Source organism: Mastomys coucha, unplaced genomic scaffold, assembly GCF_008632895.1.
Source record: "Mastomys coucha isolate ucsf_1 unplaced genomic scaffold, UCSF_Mcou_1 pScaffold7, whole genome shotgun sequence".
NCBI classification, from domain to species: domain Eukaryota; kingdom Metazoa; phylum Chordata; class Mammalia; order Rodentia; family Muridae; genus Mastomys; species Mastomys coucha.
Window position 1 is genome coordinate 36,891,623 of NW_022196913.1, and position 6,656 is coordinate 36,898,278.

Consider the following 6,656-nt stretch of genomic DNA (forward strand, 5'->3'; position numbering starts at 1 on the left):
CTTAATCCCAGTTCTTCGGAAAGCGACGTGGTTCTGTCATTTAACCGTACTAAAGAGCTTAGATCTTTATCTGCAAGCTAGAAGGCAATTAGATCCACCCTGGGGGTGGATGCATCCCATAAAGGTATTTTGGAATATTGCTTAGCAGCAATTTTAGATGAACAATAAGCATATGAAAAGCCACTCAGTGCATCAGAGCAAAGTCTACGTAAAGCACGCGGAAACAGCGCTGCCTCTCCCACAGGGCTGTGACTCTGAGAGGCAAGGAGGACTCCCACATACTACCGACAGAGAAGCGATTTGGTACAAAAACTTTGGAAGAACTCACAGCAATATGTCCAAAACAGTGGCAGAAGACCCCGTGGTCCACACATATCAAGCGAGCCGTTGACTGAAAAACAGGCCGCCACTCATGAGCAGGGTAAGCATTGAGCACTGCTGAGCAATGAGAAGGCACAGGACGTGCAGAGCCCATTCTTACAGGGTGAAGAGAATCTGGTGAAATAACGCCCATTGCTCGGTGCATTCGTGGAGAAGTGTATGGAAGGCAGAAGTTTAGTGGCTCAAGCTTGTCACGGTTTTCCAGAGACTGATGACAGGGGATCAGGAGAAAGGGACTCTAGGAAGTTTTAGAGTCACAGAAACATCCCATATCTTGGATGTGTTGACGCTTGTATGAAATTATCAACCTCCATCACGCGGTACCTATGATATGTGACACGCATAGAGAGTGTGTGCTTCCAATCTCTCAGCTTTGGTCCATGAAAACAATGACTCAATAAAGCTAGAACAAACACTTCTCTCCATCCAACCTGGGGTTTTCCCCTGGGGCAGCAAGTTAAAGTCTCTCTCTCTCTCTCTCTCTCCCTCCCTCCCTCCCTCCCTCCCTCCCTCCCTCTCTCTCTCTCTCTCTCTCTCCCTCTCTCTCTCTCTCTCTCTCTCTAGAAGAACCAAACTGAGCAACAGTGAAGCCACTCTTTAGGACCTAGCTCCAGGAGCAGAAGCTGGATACAAGGACATTTATAAAACTGTTCTCAAGGAGCCCTGGCCACCAGCTTGGTTGACTGTAGCCTTGAATAAGAGAGTGAATCCTGAATACTGAGATTCCCAGGAAGGTCTTGGATCCTGGGACTCCCATGGCAGGGAAAACATAGGATCAGCCATCCCATGAACCCATTAAAAATGAATAACTGTGTGGGTTGGTATCCAAAGAACCATGTCTTTTTTTCTTCTCCTATGTGCGTGGTAGAGGATGAGCTGAAGCAAGTCCACCAGCTGATCATTTGTACGGCAGTTCCAGCTTCATCAAGTTGGTATCTGTCTAAGTTTGAGCTGTTCTAGAAGCAGAGTCTGGAGTGTGCCTCTGCTGCAGGTCGTTTACTGGGAAAGGAATTCTAGAAAGCAAGGCGGGAACCTGAGACAGGAGACTGACTGATAAGAAAAGTCAGCAGAGACTATGGCTGGGCTACAGTAGCAACTAGGCTGGCCCACAAGTGACCTTCTTTAAGAATGGTGAAGAACATAACTCTGAAACTGTGTTCATCTGTGGAATGGATGCCTGAAATGATCACCTTGTGAAGAAAACAGGTTCAGCGTGGCTCGCAGTTTTGGAATGCCAGTCTATGGCCGGTTGCTCTTGGGCTGTGGGGAATCAGCATATCTCAGAGGGAGCACGTGGCAGAACAACCATCTCTCCTCATTGCAAAAGGGAAGGAAAATGAAATGCAAATGAAAGGGGTTGGTCTCAGTCAACCCTTCAAGGGCACACTTGCAATGATCAGAAGGCCTGAGGACCTGAGTTCAAATCCCAGCACCTACATGGCAGCTTACAACTGTCTGTAATTCCAAAATCTGACACACTCACCCAGACATACATGAGGGCAAAACACCAATGCATTATTTAAAAAAAAAAGATAAAGTTCTATCCCCTCACAATGACACCACACTGGGAGCCCAGCCTCTAAGGCTGGCCTTTGAGAGTCACTCCAGATCCAAACTGCAGCAAGGCTTTTCCTTCAAAAGTCAAGGAGCTTAGCATTTCCCACTGTCTCCTAACTCCCATTAGTTAAGGGTCTCTGCTACTGGGCTGTGTGTGCTGAGACAACAGTACTGTCTGGAATTTCTCTGAAGTCCCAAGGCTGAAGGGAGACAAGTAGGGCACCTACCTGAGAATGTCCAGAGCTCCTTATCTCAACTACACAGAAGCCAGGTGGGTGGAAATGTGGGCCATTTCTCAGCATCAGGGCCCAGAGGAAGTCAGCCATCACCGGCAATCTTTCTGATTAAAGATACACAAATATGGGGCTTGATAGATCGCTCAGTGACCCAAGTTCAATCCCCAGTACCCACATGGTTGGTCATAACCATCTATAACTCCAGTCCCTGGGATTTGGATGCCCTGTTCTGGTCTCTGGTGGCACTTGTACTCACACAGATAAACACATAAATAAGTGATAAAATAAGCCTTAAAAAAATACTCAAATATATCAGCCCTAGAAAAGCTGCATGGCAAGGTAGTTCATCCCAAGCTGCCTTTGAAGCCCATTGAGCACGACTAGAAGGCAGTAAGATGAGCTGAGCATGGGTTGCCAGTGGCCTGTGATGTTGATCCAGCATCCATGCTCCTCAACTCTAGGATAAAAGGAGGTATGATAAAAGGAGATATTACCATATGCTTCTCAGCCTGAGGCTCAGACCAAGTCTTGTTCCGAACAAGCAAGCATATCAGTGACTTAACCTCAACTTTGTCCAGAGCACACTTCCTGCCCCTGTGCCTTGCACCTGCAATGAAGGTCCCAGATCTAGGTGGAAGATGAGCCGCATTAGGGAAAATCTGCTACTCTAGTCTTCCCCTGGAGTTGTTCACAATACACTGGCATGTGACCAGAGCTCCGATGGTGACAAGACAGTTGCCAAAAGGCCTGAGGGGGAGTCTGTACCCTTTAAATTTTGAGCAGGGAAGGCTCAACCTATTTCTGCCATGTTTCAAAATATTAGCTGACTCTGTCCCAGTGCTCAGGGGAGGTCCCTCCAGCTGGAGTTGGGAGTCAAGGTGCCAGCCTTTGAGAAGCTTACAACTGGGAGCATACACTTGCCAACTGCTCCCAGCAGAGGAGACTCAAAACCCAGGCAAATTCTGGAGGGGCAGTCACAGGGTAAAAGGGAGTTAGTTAAGTAAGTTCCTAATAGTGAAAAGGTTTTCTCAATAGTGATGCTTGTTTGTCTTAAAACAGGACCTGACCGAGCACCTTGGGTAAGTGCCTGGTCAGGGTATCGATACAATATTCAATAAAAAGCTTGCACTAATTTGAATAGCTCCAGAATGGCCAACAAACAGGGCAAAAGCTTTTCACAAGGAATCAAAGTATAGAAGTAATGGGACAAATTGACTTTAAATCAGACAACGGACACAAAGCATCTATCACAGCAAGCTCACAAGTATGTTCACAATCAGTAGCCACGGGGTAAACATGGGTCTCACTTGGGAAAAGGTTTGAGTTACTTGCCCAAATGTGAATCCTTGTCTTTTATAGAATCGGGGCATTCTATAAAAAGGGCAAAGCTACGGTAGGCAGGAAGCCCTCTCTGTCTGTCTCTCTCTGTCTCTGTCTCTGTCTCTCTTTGTGTGTGTATAAGAGAGAGAGAGAAAGAGACAGAGACAGAGACAGAGACAGAGACAGAGACAGAGAAGAGAGAGAGAGAGACAGAGACAGAGACAGAGAAGAGAGAGAGAGAGACAGAGACAGAGACAGAGAGAGATTTCCATCCTGAAGCCAGCATTACTGGACTGTGGTGCTTCATGCATGGATTCATGAGGCTGGTGTGTGTGCATTTACAAAGAACAGAAGCATGCTACCAGCTAACACGGTGGGGTGCTTGCTGCCTTTATGACCACAGTGGCTGCTGCTTCCATTGCTGCTGCCGCTGCCCCCATGGTAGACAAGCGTGTTCTCCGAAGCCCCTGAGAAGATTCTCCACAATGGGAAGTTGTTTGAAGTTGATCAAATGGATTCTTCCCTGAGTCTCTCCTCTCCCATAGTACTTTGATGCCATGCTTCCCATTAGCTCCCGTGTGATACTGCTTCTCATGTGCCTGTGGATAGGCTCTGGTGGCTGTGTGGTAGAATTTAGTTGGGAAAACTGAAAGGGTGAGCTTCAATTTGTCAATTTGACCACCTTCCTAACCAAATGACCTTCATGTCTCCTTGCTATATAAGACTTAATTTTCCTAGCTGAAAACCAAAAATGATTTAAAGTGAGACCTAACACTGTATGGATAATTGTGAACATTGAATAGGATAATGATCTCGGCACAGTGCCAGGCACAAAGAACATGTTTGGTTGTGATAACTCTGATTGTTGGATATGTGAAGATTTTCATGTAACTGAGCACACATCCATGCTTCCTGACTTCTCTCTCACTGGGGCCCGTCTGCTTCTCTGAGTGGGTATATTGAGACTTCACTTTAGCTTGGGACAGAAAAGTATAAGCTCCATGACATTAATCTGCCACCAACTATATCCAAAGAACCATAGATATGAAGGAGCCAACAGAGCCATAGTTTGCAGGCAAAGATACTGCACTCTAATGTGTTTGTATGTGTGCTACTGTGAGAAGTCTACAGGCCTTCCTCATCCTGCAACCACAGTTGTTTCTGATCTGCATCGAGCTCCCTGCTAAAGTACTTAGGGAATTCGTTAGCACATAGTGGTAACATAAGAAAAGAAGAACTATTTCAGGTGTGGCCCAAACTTTTTGAAGAAATTTTTTTAAAAATGCACAAACTCAGCCTTTGAGAAGGAATAAAGATAAATGATGATAAAAACTGGAAGTCCCCTACATATAAAACAAAAATCAACAGATAAAACAATAAAATGTAAGCTAGCTCTTTAAGAAGAGAATGAGAAGCCCTGAGTTTGATTCCCAGGAACAATGGCAAAAGTGAAAAAAAAAATCATTGTTTTCAGAACTCTAGAAATTAATAAATGCTTGTGACATTTTAACTTAGCTTCTAGAGCCCCTCTTTTTACTCCTCAGTGGCAGTACTGATTAGTATCGATTCTATTTTACAGAATCTAGAATCACCAAAGAGACAAGCCTCCAGGGATACCTGGGATTATCCAAGTTAGGTAGAAGTGGGAAGATGTGCCATAACTGTGGGTGGCACCGTTCTATGGACTGGGATCCTGAACTAAATGTAATGGAAAGGGTGGCCTGAGCACAAGCTACATGGCTCCCTGCTTCCTGACTGCAAGTGCAGTGTGAGCAGCTGCCTTAAGCTCCTGCTAGCTGGGACATCCACCCCCTCCCATCATAAAGAGCACCTCTACTGTGAGCTAAGAATAACCCCTCCTTCTCCAGGTTTTCTTCATGTCTGGAGCCTATAACAGCAATGAGAAAAGGAACTAATACAATGCTCTTTGAATCCAGCAGCCTAGCAGGCTCCAGACAGGGTGCAATGGGTGTGACAGTCCTTCAACTTCTATCCTGAGGGCACTGTCACCATCATCTCTAACAGGTAGTTTCTTGGGGGAATTCCCCAAGAGTTTTGTGGTGTGAGCCAACCTGGGAGCCCACTGGAGGAAGAGGGAGTGAGCAGAGTCCTGTGCCCCAGTTGTTTACTCCTAACAACCAGTAGCAATTATTTGTCTGAGGTGGAGTTGCCAGTTGGAGCTGAATAAGAGGCTATCTAAAAATGAATGAAGAAAAAATCTACAGGACTAGATGTTAATATTGGGATTCTGAAAAGCACTGACATGTACTGTGCCCATGTGCAGGCTGTCTCTATCCTTAGGAATTGCCTAAGAAAGATAATCTCTTACCTCTGGCTTTGAGCTTTATGAAAATGTGTAATAAGACTAAGCAGGATTCTGAATTACTGTTGTATCTAAGTTGTAGCCCAATCCAGAGTAAACTCTTAGCAGGGAGTAGACTTGCCTAAAAAAGTAATACTCTATCTAGAGATCACTATTTTTATTTATTTATTTATTTATTTATTTATTTATTTATTTATTTTTGTTTTTTCGAGACAGGGTTTCTCTGAGTAGCCCTGGATGGCTATCCTGGAACTCACTCTGTAGACCAGGCTGGCCTCGAACTCAGAAATCCACCTGCCTCTGCCTCCCAAGTGCTGGGATTAAAGGTGTGTGCCACCACTGCCCGGCTGAGATCACTATTTTTAAAATATCTTAAGTTATTCTTTTAAAAAGTCCTCATATCTTTAAATTGACCACCAATTAGCTGAGCAGAGACTTAAAAGGTGGTGGGGGATTCGAACTTATGACATACAGGGCACATCTGATTTCAAAGCACTTACCAACATGAGACTGAGGGAAACTTCTGAAGAGTCATTTCAAACATCATTCAAACAAAGAAAAGAGTTGAAAAAGTCTTCTGGATACAGAGGGTGACAGCTGAGCATCACAGCCACTCAGATGTGTAGGCTTCAGGCATGTTTCAAAGAGACTGTCCCTTCAGAAACCCTCTTTATGTGGCCTATGGTTTTCAGTGGTTATTATTCTATCTGTTCCACAGTAAAAGGAAGTTAAAATGATGACTAGTTGAGAATCGGCTTAAGAATTTGGTTCCTTCTAAGATCAAGAATTGACAAATGGGACCTCATAAAGTTGCAAAGCTTCTGTAAGGCAAAAGACAC